Source organism: Chroicocephalus ridibundus, chromosome 4 (genome assembly GCF_963924245.1).
Source record: "Chroicocephalus ridibundus chromosome 4, bChrRid1.1, whole genome shotgun sequence".
In the NCBI taxonomy this organism is placed as follows: domain Eukaryota; kingdom Metazoa; phylum Chordata; class Aves; order Charadriiformes; family Laridae; genus Chroicocephalus; species Chroicocephalus ridibundus.
In genome coordinates, this window is record NC_086287.1 from 17690472 (window position 1) to 17706602 (window position 16131).

The following is a 16131-nucleotide window of genomic DNA, read 5'->3' on the forward strand; positions in this document are numbered from 1 at the left end:
ACATGAACTCAATCTTTGCAAACAGTCCCACAGCCTAAAAATGCTTTTGTTAGTACAGTGAACACCTGTACTAATTACACACTTCACTCACTTGGGGGTCATTGCTCATGGCAAAGGTTTTAAATCAGCCACCCCAGGAGACAGACATCATTATATTGCTAGAGCAAGTCATTCTGATCCCGCAAAACTAGGCAACCCTGGAAATACACTCCGAAGTCTCTAAAGGTGAAAGACTGCAATACCCCATTGCTGGGCACAAGAAGACAGTCCAGAACATAAGAATGAAAAGAGAAAATTCAGAGAGTAATCAGATACTGTTGATGGAATCCGAAGGTTAGCATTATTTTTAGATTTAAGCATATGTACTTCTGACTTTTGCGTAAACGACATTTTTTCTGTCTCTCATTGTATAGCAACACCTGACCCAGCAAAACTTGTAAACATGTAAGAAATGTCAAATAATTCCATTATATTCACTTAGTGATTCATAGGTGCTATTTACATACCTAAAATTATGCTGGAACTCAAATACCAAGGTCAGCATTCATTTTTTTCACTGATGTAGTTCCCCATTTGAAGTCATCTGCAGTTCTCCCCAGGTGGTCCCTGCTCGCACTGATGCTAATCAGTGCCGGTACTTCCCTTAGCTCGGCATGCAAAACTCGAAGAATCAATGGCATATAATCTTAAAACCAGCATCTAACTGGTCAGAGGGGGGCAGAGATACCTGCATTTCACATTCCCCTTCTGCCAATATGTCAGACTGCTTGTAAAACCCCTCAGCAGATTTCTCACTGGCAAATCATAGAGTGGAAAGTTACTTTTGTAGGTGCTTCCTTCAATTAAATACTCTCCAAGGTGTCATGCTGGTCTCAATATAAAAGTAGCACCATTTCTACCAAAGGCAAGGAGCCCCGATAGCGTGGGCAGGGTTCTCCACTCGGCTGTTCACAGCCACTCTGCACCCCAGTACCCTACGGTGGGGGAAGCAAAAGGGGAGTGGGAGAAGAATTTGTTCAGAAACAACAAAGAACAGGAGCAAGAGCAGAAAAATAGTGGAGCAAAGGCAGAGAAGGGATAATTTGAAGCATTCAGCATTTTCACAAATGCCTCTTGGGTGAATGCTAAAAAGGTTTTCAAGGATGCAGATGACCAAATGCACAAATTCTGCATAAGATGCCTAGGAACTCTAACATTCAAGTTAAAGGCAATGAATCATTTCATTTTCTACCAAATTATCTCCAAACTCTTTAATCCGTACTTCATCTTGTACTTACAAGCACACAGTATAAATTTTCACCAACACAGAATCATAGAATCGCCTAGGTTGGAAGGGACCTTTCAGATCACGTAGTCCAACCATCAACCCAACTCTGACAAAAACCATCCCTAAACCATAGCTCTGAGCACCTCGTCTACCCGTCTTTTAAATACCTCCAGGGATGGTGACTCAACCACTTCCCTGGGCAGCCTGTTCCAATGCTTAGTAACCCTTTCAGTGTAAAAATTTTTCCTAATATCCAGTCTAAACCTCCCCTGGCGCAACTTGAGGCTGTTTCCTCTTGTCCTACCACTTGTTACTTGGGAGAAGAGACTGACCCCCACCTCGCTACAACCTCCTTTCAGGTAGTTGCAGAGAGCGAGAAGGTCTCCCCTCAGCCTCCTTTTCTCCAGGCTGAACAACCCCAGCTCCCTCGGCCGCTCCTCACAAGACTTGTCCTCCAGACCCCTCACCAGCTTCATTGCCCTTCTCTGGACCTGCCCCAGCACCTCAGCATCTTTTTTGTGGTAAGAGACCCAAAACTGGACACAGTACTCGAGGTGGAGCCTCACCAGTGCCGAGTACAGGGGGACGATCACTTCCCTAGTCCACATGTAGATGCAAATTTTTTCTTCCATTCGTGTGACCCTTTTCTGCCAGATTCATTAGGCAACATTAGAAATAAAACCATCCCTTGAGCTCTGTGTTACCCCATGAACCTCTCTCTCTCCCTCCACTGAGACTCAGGAGCGGGGACATGTTTTGCAACAACGTCTCCTAAATATACAATAGTCCCAATTTGCTTCTCTTCCACCCCAGAGTAAGTGAGGAGTGAATTTATTGATGTCAATGGGATTAAGGTAGTAAAAATGCCCTGAAAAAGAAGATCACTGTCAGCAGTCAGAGGAGAACACATCAAAGGCTTGTCCATTTGCACACAGCATATCCCCTATAGTAATAAGATAGAGTAAATAGCACATATAACTGCGAAGAACTCACATTACTAAGTGGTACATTGTTTAAAGCGGATCTTTCTTCAGTGCACAAATAGGCAGTGTTTTCTTTTACTCTTTTAAAAAACAACCCTGTCATAGAAATTCTAGCCATGTCTTCATTCTTATGTTATTTAAATTTCCTAAAACTGCACAGCTTCATAGAAAACATACTATAAAAGAAAAAAATAATCCAAACAAACAGAAACCACCAAACCTGGCAGGATATATTCAGAGAAACTACAGTTTTGGAAAAGAAATGGCAAGGTTTTTAGCATATGCTGTAAAAGTAATGACAACCAAAAGGTTATCTAAAGTGTAATTTACAGAAATGTGCTTGCATTGTTTGCAGATAAAACAATGCCGAGGCCATGTGTAAAAGTCCCGAACTGCAGGACAGTAATGAGTTTGTGAATCAGGACTGTACATTCCCCGTGCTGTGAATGTGGGAGCCATCAGGAGCACACACGATTGAGTCAGCAGTTACCAAGACACATACATACAGTACAGGCCACTCAAGTCTCCAAACTGCCATTTATCATTTCCTGAGAGAACAGTTTCTTGGCAAGTCTCCTTTAAAAACATTTTTTTTTCCAAAACAACCGACCATTCCAGCAGGCTATGAATACCACTATAATTTGGTCTATTTTTCATATCAAGTAGACTATGGGCTTTGGTTTTCAGTTAATTAAAGAAACCTTCTTTTCAGATTTCCAAACGTTGCTTGCAGCAGGGTACATCCCACAATGAGCCAGCTTTAAAACAGTGCCAGTCGCAGCCTGAACCGTATGGAGAAGGTGAAAAAAAAAAAAAAGAAAGACATAAACCCCACAATGGTTTGAAGTTGCAAAGCCCAGCTTACATAACGCCAAATTTCATCGCGCTGCCAAACTCTTAACTTTCGTCTCTGATGAAAACAGCCGTCCTGGGCTCGGCTGTATTTCATACTCCAGAATGTGTAATGGCTCAGAGCTGTCTGTAAGAATTTGAGCTCTATCTGTTGTTGTTGTTGTTGTTGTTGTTGTTATTACTCCTCCTATTCCTCCTACTATTACTACACACTAATAGCATTTAGGGGCCTTGTCTGAGATCAGAGCCCTGATGGGTTACGAATTCTCCGCACGCAGAGAGAGAATCAGCCCTTGCCTTGAAAAATGCATGATCTAAATAGATGAGATAAAAAAAAGGGGTGGGACAAAGATCGTATTTTCATTCCTGTTTTATACATATGGAACTGAGATACGGAGGGATTAAATGTCTTGCCTGTGCTCACACAAAAAATATCTGGGGCAAAAGCTAGGAATTGAACCAAAGTTTTCAAGTTCAAATCAGCTTCGTCTTCCTTCATTAACCCTATGCTTACTAACTGCAAGACTGTAGTCAAATCTGTATTTATAAGCTGAGACATCAGAGCCACTTCCAGCCTTTGGGCACACAGGGCCTAAGCACAGAAGGGGAACAACATGCCTCTAACCTCTTGCAAGAATATATAAGTTCACATAGCAATAGTTACTTGTGGCCTTGCTTCTTGAAGCATTAGAAAAGCCAAACTTAGGAAATAAAGTCCCATATTTTGATTTCCTATTTGGTGAAGGAAGTCTGGATGCTGCTATTTCTCTGCAGAGTCCTCTGTGCAAGCGGCCACAGAAACAACAAACTGTGCCATGCTTCAGGAAAAAAGCAAATAACCACTTAATGGGTTTCTCTAACTATATGACCTGCACTTCACACATTCTTACTAAAAAAAGAAAAGGAAAAAAAAAGAGTAGTTATACACGTGTCAGTAAAGAACTACTATATTACCTTGTCTTCAGAAAACTTTTGTCTTCTGAAAAAAACAAGTAGTTTTCTACTTCAGAAGTAGTTTTCTTCTGAGAATCAAGTAGTTTTATTTATTTTTTAAACTGGTATTTAGAATCATAGAATATCTCAAGTTGGAAGGGACACACGAGCATCCTTGAGTCCAACTACCTTTTCCTCGCAGGACTACCTAAAACTAAACCATATGTCTAAGAGCACCATCCAGACACTCCTTGAACTCTGACAGGCTTTTGTGCCCTGACCACTGCTCTGGGGAGCCTGCTCCAGCGACCAGCCACCCTCTCAGTGAAGAACCTTTTCCTGATGACCAATCTGAACTTCCCTTGATGCAGCTTCATTCCATTTCTTCGTGTCCTATAGCTGATGACCAGACAGAGGAGATCAGCACCTTCCCCTCCACTGTCCCTCTCTACCCTAAGAAGGTGTGATTTTGGAGGCTCTTACTTTGGCCAAATAAAAAGTCAAGGTTTTGTTTTGTTGTTGGTTGACTTGTTCGTGTGTTTTTTTTAAGAGAAAGAATAAATGTACTTGAAATTAGGACAACTTCACAACAAACTTCAAGACTTCATTCCAAAGTAGGGATATAGGAGAGCATCTCAAAACACTTACACGATTTAAAAATAATTACAATAATATGGGAATAATTATGTGTCTCTCTCTAACTTTCTTCTTGGAATGGCTGAAGCTTTTCAGCTGAAATATCCCCCAAAATTTTAGTCCGAGATGCCCAAAATGGGAAACTTCAGGTCATATGGTTGAAGTTTCACACAACTAAAACAAAGTCTTGTAGTGGGAAATGTCTTATAAAGTTTTGGTAAGGCTCCGAAGCACTCCCAACGCCCAAGAACAAGCAGGTGAATGCACATAATAAATCCCAACATACATTTTCATGGGAGACAAACTGGGCTTCATTACTTGGCTTCAGTACCACACTTTTGGTTATTTTTACAGAAGAGAAGACTGTCATTATTTGCCTTGGTCAGTAAAGAGAGTTTCTGTTGCATGGGAAATTATGGCATATCACAATTTTTTTAACCTCTCAAAATATTGAGATATTTCAAGAAGTGGAAACTGCAAATTATTTTAATTTGGAAACACCTACATGGTTTTAGCTTTGTGATGAATGTTGATAGTACCGAAACATTTCATTAAAAAAGTAAAAACCCTGTCACTATCCCAAAGTGCCTAAAAGGAGTAGAAAGACAACCAAACAGACTAAGTGCAGCATTTCAATGTCCTTGGATTAAAATACTGATCCCAATGAAAAAGTCTAAATCAATGATTCCAGGAATGTCTGACTGAAAATGTTATCCAAAGAGCCTTGTTCACATGTGACAGAGGTTTCTAATGAGACTTCTGTTTTTTTCCAAAATGATAATTTTTTGACAGCTCTAAGATCAGGTGTTTAGGACTTCTTACTTTTTTAATAACCCCCCTTCTCCCTGACAAAACCTGACCATTTCGCAGTCCTTCCTTGCCATTAGCTTGCCCTCCTGAGATGTTGACACAAGTGCCTGCTCATTTGGGAAGCGCTTTGGAGTGGGCCTCTGAAGAAATGCCTATCATGAGGGCTATCAGTTTTAAAATCACTTACAAAACTGAAGAATTTCCTGTTTCTGTAAGTAGCTCTAACTAGCTCTTTCCAGCAGAAATCCCAGGAGAGGCAAGTTGTTTTCCCCTGTACAGAACTGCTACAGTTAATGCTGCAAAATAATGGGGTTGCCAAAAACCTATGCATTGTCCTTGGACGGTTGAAGACCACCTTTCCACCTCCGGCTTTGCCTGAGGTGAGCAGGTAGCAAATCCTACCAGGGAGCCTTCCAAAGCAGACCGTGTTTTGGGATCACTGTATGAAAATACAATAGGATGGGTGTCCTCTAAAGCCAGTGAGACCTTTGCCATTGACTTTAAAAGGAGCAGAAGCACAGCCGAGCATAATTATTTTTTATCAACAACATATTTACTTTAGGATTAGCCCCAGGAGCACTCAGGTCAGGCCTGGCCCTGGAGGCGCTTCAATCTGAACAGTCAATTAGTGTCAATGTTAGTCTACTTTCTCAAGTTTTGATAACAAAGTCTCTCCAAGACTTTTAGTTGTGGAAATGGATGGAAAATGTAAATCTATCCAATTATTAGAGGTGAAAATTTTCCATTAAACTCTTGTGTTGTTCAGTTTTGGTGATACAAGAAACCATCTTGCTCCTATAGCCCAATTTGTTAAGCCAGTCTTGTACATATTGATCTGATTAACAGGGAAAATACAGAGGGGAAAGAAAACAGTAAGAGCTGGTCATGTGGTTTTATGAGACACGGGTCAAAAATCTTCACCCCGATTGTCTCTTGAGGACTGTATCAAACTGTGGTTTACCAAGAATATCCTGGCTGTAGAAGAAACCCAGCGAGATCCGTAAACTGCAGGGGATAACACTGAGCTCCATGACACAACTGGCAATACTAACGGAGACTGACAACCACACCTGACCAGACTAAAACATCACCAGAAACACCGTGTAGAGGGAATTTAACATGGAAAAGGAAGACGCTGAGGATCGCTGTGCGGAAAATCCCCTCGCACAGGGCAATTCTGGAAAACATGGGGTGCACTGCTCTTTGAAGGAACCTTGCTCGGGGACTCCAGCGTGTTCTGTCTGCTTCCAAGGGATGCTTGCACCTTGATTTGTATTCAGTGAGTTAATACAGATAACACTTATTTCCTGGAAATCAGGGTGTGCCTGCTGACTGTCTGAAATGCTTTCCTAATGAAACCTTTACCTCAGCTGGGCTCTCGTACCAGGCTGCCGACTCAGCTGCTGGAGACCCTCCTCCACCATCCATAGGGACGTCCTTCTTTGGCTATAGAGGTTTCTATACCATTTTTTAAATTGTGTTTTCTAGGCAGGCTCTCTACTCTATGTAGCTATGACATTGTTTCTGATACGAATGGTCCTCCTTGCCACCAACCTCCTCCCTGCCTTTCCCCCAAAATAAAAAATCCTGGTTGAAAACCAAAACAAATAGTAGATTTTTATCACACAGAATTTGTTAATAATACTTTCCCTGAAATAGTTCCCAGGCCTTTTTTAATGCTCAAATAAAGGCCCAAACATTTACAGCCAGCACTCTAAGCCAACTAATAATTTATTTGAGCCATACTGAAAAGCTCAAGAGGGATTTTGAATGAAAAATTTAGTGAATAAACTGATAGCCAAATACTGCCTTGGAGTCCTGCCACTGTAATACACTGGATGCACGGAGCTCTGTCGGTGACCAAGGCCTACGCTGAAAAACAGTCAATCAGATGATAGTTAAGTCTTGTCAATCTGAAGTAGAAAAGATAATGCCTTTTAGTAAACTGTGAGCCTTAATATCTCCTAACTTCTCCTAACCCACACAGATGACTGGGTGTTAAACTCCTACTGCTTTCAAGAAAATTAAAAACAAAGAAAGAAAAAGATATTTAATCATTTGACAATATGATAAGAACTCTGCTTTCAGAACTTCATGGGAAACTTACTACATGGAGGATTCCCAAACATAGTTTTACTGAGTGTTACAGAATATGCATGTACAGACTAGGATTAAATCCTGTAGCACTAATACTAACCAAGAAAAGACAGGTTTTTTTAAAGTCACTTCATAACTTTAAAATTGCTTCAAGGTAGCTAAAACAAGGTGATTTTCAGGGCTCAGGTTGCCATCTTGCCAAATGTAAAATAAAATATATGTCAAGAAGTAAAGAATTTTAGAGCATGTAAAGAAACAAACCCCTCGACTTAGTCTTTAAAATGTCTTTAAATTTATTATTTTGCAGCTTCATGAACTTAAGACCATGAAAAATGTAATTCTGTAACTGAAAAGACTTTTTCTCCCTCCTTTTGTTTTGTCTCAGATTGTTCACCCTGTTTGGTAGCTAAAATAAAATGGATTCATATAAGAAGAGCAACATGAAAAAATAGTCTTTACAATTTACTGCACAGTAGTTTGTTTCCAATATTGCAATAGATTGGAGTTTCGAGCACCCTGTGGCTTTGGCTGGACCGAGAGGACTGGTTTAGCCTTGATTTGAACCTGCTGTTTACGACACACTGTAAGCCCTTCCCATACGGCAGACTTTTAGTGAGGGCTGTGTGAAAAAAACCTCACTGCTAACCAAAACCAGGAAAAAGTAAAACACTTTGCATGCATGTATTTCTTTTTACAATTCCTTTTGAGTGTAAAAACAAAAGAATTTATATTCTGAGAAAATGTACATTTTATTCTGACAAAATAATCGTGCTGCTCTTACGCTTGCTTTTTGGCTTGCATGTAATGTACAAAAGATGTGAGAAATTTCAGTTGTAGCCTATGGAGAGACTGGATGGCCAAGTTGTTGCGGTCTTTGCAGCTTTACTGAGCTGGGCTCCCGGTGCCTTTTAAACATTCTGTCCCATTAACCACCTCGGGGATATTCTGCACATGAGTGTAGATAATTGATTGTTTCACCTTCTGAACTACTCGGAGATCTGGAAATTACTTTCAACAAGCAAACAAACTGTTGGAATCATCTCTGGAACTTATCTCAACCTCTGGAGACTCCAACGTTGAGCTAAATCCACCAGGAAGCCTGGACTTGTATTTCAGCACTTCTGTTTCTAAGTACAACCCAGAGTCAGAGATGAAAATTAAAAGGGAAAACAATTTATAGCTAGAAACAATTCAAAGATAATTTAGCAGAGGCTTAATTGTATAGCATTTCATGCGTCCCAATCGTCCCTTTACTGCGTACGCTTAAGCCCTAACCGAGACTTACGGATGGGAATAACTATGTGCACTGAGAATATTCCTCATCCACTTCGATGGTATTTCTCAGGGTGCAGCGAGATAAGCACAAAGGTATGTCTTGGTGATGCTTGGGCACTAGAACACACTCCATCTGAGAGCTGCAAAACAACTTGAAGAAGAAAGTTGCTGTCATAATTAAAAGTACACAGTGTGGGCTCATGAGATTTGGGTTAGTAAGATGTTGAGTGGATTGCTTGAGAGAGATATCTCTGAAGTATGTAAAGAATTTAACTACTAGTCCCATGGTTTCACTTCATTTTCTCATCCTCAACTGTGCGCGCTTTTCCCTGTTGCCACAGTCCCCGAAGTGTAACATACTTTTTTGACTCATAACGACACTGTCGTGGACATAAACGCATCCTGTCTGCTGAGCGTTCACATTAGGCCAATAGACGCCTACCAGCTATAGAGGTGGGAGGAAAACAGATTTACAATTGCAAAGGTGGAGTGGAGCCTCCCAAATAGAAATGAACTGGAAGCAAACTCCTGAACTTTGGGAAAGTTTAAATCTGTCTTTTCTCAACTCGCAGCACTCTGACTCAATACTCATCTCAATGGCTCACTGCAGTTTGGGGAGACAGGGAATAATATTTTTATTATTCCCATTCTACAGATGGTCGAAGCGAAGCACTGCAAGGTTTATTGACTTACTCAGAGTTGCACAGCATGCTTGAATGGAAGCAGAACCCCAGCTGGCCTGATTCCCACTCCTGGGCTTTTAGCCGTTACACTGTCTTTGCTCCTTTTAACATCTGATTATTTTACTACTCTAATCAGCTCCCAATTTTATACTCAATTTATTTCTTTAAGTTACATTAAACCCCTTTGTCACGACACCCAGACAAAACTACAGACATCTTTTTCCAGCAAAGCATGGGCAGAAATTGAGTTTCTTTTGTTTAAATGCAAACAAGCATAGGGTCAGTGAGAGGATCCAGCCACCGAGATATTAATTCTCTCCTCATTTTCATGTTCACAACATGAATTAAATTAAGAGCAGAAATTAGTCATCAGTATCTTCACTGTATTTACTGCAAAACTAATAAAACATCACATTTGAAATGCTTGTTACTGCATACTTTTGTTAGCATATCACCTCTCCCAGTACCAATGACTGAACAAGTAACACAGCACAGTAATGTTTTCCCTGTATGACTCTCTTCTTAAGCAAATATGAAATAGCTGGATCTTGGCTGAGGCTGTTATATAACAGCAGGAACACTGGTGAAGCATCTTCCAAAAGTGAGTTATTTATCTGGCCAGGGAGCTTTATTTCTTTTTTTTTTTTTTTTCCCCTTCCCTTTTTTTTTTTCTTTTCTCTCTTTCTTTCTGTGCGCGCTCGTGAACCTGACCCAACTTGTTTCCAGAAGAGACTCTGCGGTTGTTGTTGCCAGACAATGCCTGCAATCATTTTTCTCCAGCCATACATCCAAGCTGGGGGGAAGGGCGAGGGGGAAGGAAGAGAGAAAAGCTCTTTTGTTTGGAAGTGTGAAGAGCTCTGTGGAAACACGTCTCTTCAGGGTAGATTTAAGTTGCAGAACTGATAAGAAAAAAAACAACATAATGATTTCCTTCTGCTTGCTGTGCCTACCCTCCAAGCACTCTCCTCTGCTCCTGGTGCCCATTAGGAATGAGATAACTCTTGAAGAAAAGACCCTCCCATACCTCAGTGGAGATGAATATATTCACTGCACGCATTTTTTTTTTTAGGTTTTCTAACATTTGATAAAATTTTTGTCCCTGTAATTCTCCCCCACGCCACCACCAGGTACTTCCCAGAAGGGCTCCTGTCTCCACATTAAACTGATGGAGTGTCCCAACGTATCTGACAATCTCTGCTGGCCAGGCTGCTGTGTTCAAAACTGATGGACTGGGGGGCTTCCAGGGGGGAGAACCAGGGCTTGTTTAGAGGCTCTCTTCCATCCAGAGTCCAAAACTTATGAGCTGGGGAAACTGCCACTGGCCAGAAACCAGCTCAGAGAAGTTTTAATTGAAAAAAAGAAAATCTCTTAATGGCTTAGCAATAAAACCATGGGATCTGCTGAAGCATCTGAGAGTTAGAGTTAGCTTGCTGCTGATTCAACTTGGTTCACAGAACTGAAGGAAAAGCATCGCACATAAGCGAAAAGGGAGTAGGTTGCAAAAGCGGTATGTAAGAAGCGATGGAGCATCCAACAGGCAAAAGCTCTTGATCGTAAGGAGAGCAGGAAAACAAGCCGAACGGTTCTTTCCACACAAATTAATTAAATAAATAATATTCCTGCCAAAAAGTTGCCAACCACCTTCAAACTGAAGCGTAACGTGTTCACACTGGATCCGCCTAGGAACGTAGCAGTTCCTGTCCATTCCTGTTTACAAACTTCTTTTTTTTTTTTTAATTGAATAAAAAAAGTGCCTTTGCTTTGGAAAGAATTTTCTAGTGTGTGACTACTCTAATACATAATAAATCAGTCTGCTTAATCTTTTTATGAAAGATGAACAAAATAGATTGGTTTTTGTTCAAGTTTGTTCTAGAAAAAAGCTGGACCTAATCCTTTCACAACAAGCCCTGAATCTGTTCAGGCACTACTTTAGCCATTTTTCAGAGAAAATACGCACACCTAAGCTCCAAAGCACCCGTGCTGCTAATTGGGATCCTGCTATGCTAGGCTAATTTGTTAGACCAGGTTTCTTTTCTCTTTAAGAATGTATGATAAGAAACAAATGGGAATGAACAATCAGAGGAAATCCTACAGTTAACTTGGGGAAAGGGTATTTTCTACTTTAAATGGATGTGCAGCCAATAATGCGCATAAGGTGATGCAGCGGAGCATCATCATTTTACCAGCCCGCTGCCAGGTTCCACTGTTTTGCTGTTTCAAATGAAAACTCACTGCACGAGTGTTATTCTGTCTCTCTGGTCCAGGTGAATAACGTCCTTCAGAAAGGCAGGATGGCTTGTTTCCTAAAGGCTGTGGAAGCCTTTTCACCTTCAGAGTGCCTGTCTGAACCCAACGCTAGGCAGTACTGACCCAAGTACTCTTCTTCCCTGAACACATACAGGAGTTTGGGGTCTCAGTGCAGTTTTCCCTGGCTCAGGTGTCAGCAGCAAGAGGTTTTGTTCTGCTGAACCTTGGACACGTAATTCTGGATTGATGAACTCTGCTAAAACACACGGGAGAGGCTTGAGTTGACTAGAGTTATCTCCAGTGCAGTCAAACCTGCCTATACTAACTTTGAAAAGAAAAGGAAAATTTACATTTTCCCTCCTCTCTGCCTCTATGACAGAGTTTTGCCTTTCTACATGGTTAAAAACCACGTAGAGGTTAAAAATGAACGTATGGGGTATTCTTCAGCTTTCATTATGTGGTAGAGAGGAAAATATGCCTAGAGGATACTTCTCTCACTAATCCTAATCAAATTAATCAGTTACTTCTATGGATTAGTAACTTAAGGAAAAAAAGGTAGGCTGAGGTAGGGGCTCATATAGATGAAAGTATCTACCACATCATGAAGAAACTTGATACATTCTTCGCTTACAAAGTATGTCTCAATACTCTGGAGGCATCTGGAAACTCACACGTTCCTTTTGAAAGGCTTTTACTTTCATTTTCTTCAAAATTACTAACATTTTTAATGTTGGTTTGGTTGTTTTTTTTTTCAACTTAGAAAAAACACCACCCAAAATCCAGAAAAAAAATTTCATGGTTTTAAGGAATAGCCATAAACAACTTCAGGGGCTTTTTTGGACATCTGATGCACACAGACCTTTCTCCACAAACACAGAGGGTGATGATAACATGAACCTTTGGCACTGATGGAGCCAAAGGAATGCATAAGTTTGTACTGCTGATGATACCAGCCTCCTCCTCACAACTTCTGCGAAGGACGTGGGAGAGGAATAATGTCCCCATCCCTTTACGTTGATCCAATGAGCAGGTCAGACAGCATGCAGCTGACAAACATTTCTTGAGGGCAGGGAAGATTGCTTTTGTTTCCATACGCAGACCAGGGTCCTGGCTTCGGACCAGACCTCCCTCCTGTGACATCTCTTGGGCCAGCAGACCTCTCTCTTACCTAGATGTGGTTCAGAGGCCAGCAGAACTCAACTAGAGATCAATATTTTTTTTATTAACTTTTTTGGGGCAAATTGTACAACAGCTTCATATATCGAGCTCTGCAGATGTGTCAGCACACTGCTGTTTTTACACAACATGCAATGATAAATCACTGATCCTAAGCTAGCTTCTGTCCTTCACAGAAGTTTCCTGTTCTGAAAGCCCTCCTGTGCCTGATAGGTTCATCAGCCGCTGGAGAGATTGTGAATAAACTCTTCTTTATTTATGACGTGCTGTTCACTCCTCTGGACATGTGTTCTGCTTAGTTTTACAGCTGTAGAAATCCTTCAGTAAACAGATTCCTATTTAATCATGGCACAGGACAAGAGCGTCAGAAAATGCTGTTACTCCAGGAGCAGAGAAGTGACTGATACAGGGGCAGAGTCCTGAGACTTATATACTGAATACTATCACAAAAAACACTCATGTATTTCACACCAAGTACTACCTTCGACATACTTACAATGCCAGGAACAAGCCACTTTGTAAACCAGCGCTCAGAGAATGTAATTTTTTGCACTAACTAAATACAAGAGGGGGAAATAACACTGTAAGTTCCCTGCTCACATAGCTAACGGCTAGACTTTATGAAGGGAGTTATTCAGATAAGTAATAGCCTCCAGCTAATCTTTTCCTGAAACTATACAGAAGGCAATAACCTCGTACAAGCCTGAGCCAGCTGTCCCTTCCGCTTACATCTTCAACTTGCCTGACAGTAAATTTGTTTTTCCTTTTATCAAACAAGCCTTAACTGACCATTTTATGGCGGCTGATCCAGCTTCCACTGAAGTCAATGGCAATTGAATTGTGTCCTTAAAATACTTAGAAAGAAAATGAAAATTACCTGAAAACACTACACAGGCAGAAAACATTACAGTGAGTACGTATCTTAAGCAAGGTAACAGGCACACAGAACAACGTATATAATTTCTAAAAGACACGGAGGCAAGTTCAAAAATTGTTCTAGTTCTACATGATAGCTCAAACCAAAGGTAGATTTACTTTCATCTTAGTTGAAAGACACAGAGGAAAATCCCTTCTCAATCATAAGTGAGTAATTACAAAATGCTTGCAGTGACAAACATTTTCCATTTCAAATCCTTTCTTAAAAGTTAATTTCACAAGTATGAAGTCTATGTGTCAACGTCTAACTTAGCCCTCTTTTGAACTTAGTTCCCTATGAATGCAATGACCCCCAGAAGATTAGCATGGCCCCTGCACAAGGATGACACACAAATTTGTGAAGCGTTCCATGTTTTTTTTGTCTCACCTCCATGCCTGGTAAGATTATGGAGCAGACCCTCCTGGAGGCACTGCTGAGGCAGAAGAATAACGAAGAGGTAATTGGGTACAATCAACACAGCTTCACCAAGGGCAAATCGTGCCTGACAAACCTGGTGGCCTTCTATGAGAAGGTCACAACATCAATAGACAAGGGGAAAGCAACTGACGTCATTTACCTGGACCTGAGCAAAGCGTTTGACACTGTCCCACATGACATCCTAGTCTCCAAGCTGATAAAATATGGGTTTGATGGACTGACAATTCAGTGGATGAAGAACTGGCCTGACAGCTGCACCCAAAGAGTGGCTGTCAATGGGTCCAAGTGGAGGCCAGTGACAAGTGGAGTCCCTCAAGGATCAGTACCGGGACCAGTCTTGTTTAACATCTTCGTCAGCGACATGGACAGTGGCATAGAGTGCACCCTCAGCAAGTTTGCCAACGACACCAAGCTGGGGCGGCTGACATGCTGGTGGGAAGGGATGCCATCCAGAGGAACCTTGACAGGCTGGAGAGGTGGGCCCATGCCAACCTCATGAAGTTCAATAAGACCAAGTGCAAGGTCCTCCATCTGGGTTAGGGCAATCCCAAGCACCGATATAGGCTGGGCAGTGACTGGCTTGAGAGCAGCCCTGAAGACAAGGACTTGGGGGTGCTGGTAGACAAGAGGCTCAACATGAGCCATCAGTGTGCACTAGCAGCCCAGAAAGCCAATCATACCCAGGGCTGCATCAGGAGAAGCGTGGCCAGCAGGTCAAGGGAGGCGATTCTCCCCCTCTACTCCACTCTTGTGAGACCCCACCTGGAGTACTGCATCCAATTCTGGAGCCCCTACTACAAGAGAGATATGTATGTGCTGGAACGTGTCCAGAGAAGGGCCATGAGGATGATCAGAGGGCTGGGGCACCTCTCCTATGAGGACAGGCTGAGAGAGTTGGGGTTGTTCAGTCTGGAGAAAAGAAGGCTCCAAGGAGACCTTAGAGTGGCCTACCAGTGTCTTAAGGGGGCCTACAAGAAAGCTGGTGAGGGACTTTTTAGGATGTTGGGTAACAGTAGGACTAGAGGGAATGGATTAAAACTAGAGATGGGTCGATTCAGACTGGACGTTAGGAAGAAGTTCTTCACCATGAGGGTGGTGAGACACTGGAACAGGTTGCCCAGAGAGGTGGTGGAAGCCCCATCCCTGGAAGTTTTTAAGGGCAGGCTGGACGGGGCTCTGAGCAACCTGATCTAGTGGGAGATGTTGGAACTAGGGGGGTTGGAACTAGATGATCTTTAAGGTCTCTTCCAACCCTAACAATTCTATGATTCTATTATCTATGATTCTGTGATCCTTGGGAGAGAGCGGGTCTGTTCCTAACAACAGTAAACCTGGAGAAGCTTAAGATGCCACAGAAAAACTGCAGTGCAGAAATGTGGTGTGAATGTACGCTAGAGGAGTCCTTTACACACTTATACCACGTGCATGAACAGTACCAACTATTATGATCATTTTTATGGTGTATTTATTATCATAGTTCAAGAAAAGACCGATCTGATCAGGACTTCAGGTGTGCTAGACTCCATATTGAAAACAGAAAGAGAACAAGGGGAAAGACAGTTCCTGCTTCGTATGTTTTCTAGTCCAATTGTCATACGGTGACAACAAATAGATGGGGGACAACAAGGAGACAATAGACAGCACAATAGACAGTTAATCTGGCATGAGTCTTACAGAAGGATCTGATGGAGAATGACTCTGAGCAGACATATATGTGTATATATATATCTCTATATGAGACAAAGTACAGATGGGCTTCTCTAATAATCTAGGAAGTAGGTGATGCAAGCTGGTGTGAGTGATGAGCCAAAGGCAAGA

At 41.7% G+C, this 16131-nt stretch overlaps 1 protein-coding gene and 1 non-coding gene across 4 annotated transcripts in view; one reads left to right on the plus strand and one right to left on the minus strand.

The window, feature by feature from the left end:
* Positions 1–16131, minus strand: part of KCNQ1 (potassium voltage-gated channel subfamily Q member 1) — a 363240-nt gene that overhangs the window by 16839 nt on the left and 330270 nt on the right. The window lies entirely within an intron of this gene.
* LOC134515720 (U6 spliceosomal RNA) lies at positions 14141–14252 on the plus strand. The gene has a single exon (XR_010071088.1). It is a non-coding gene; the product is annotated as a U6 spliceosomal RNA (small nuclear RNA).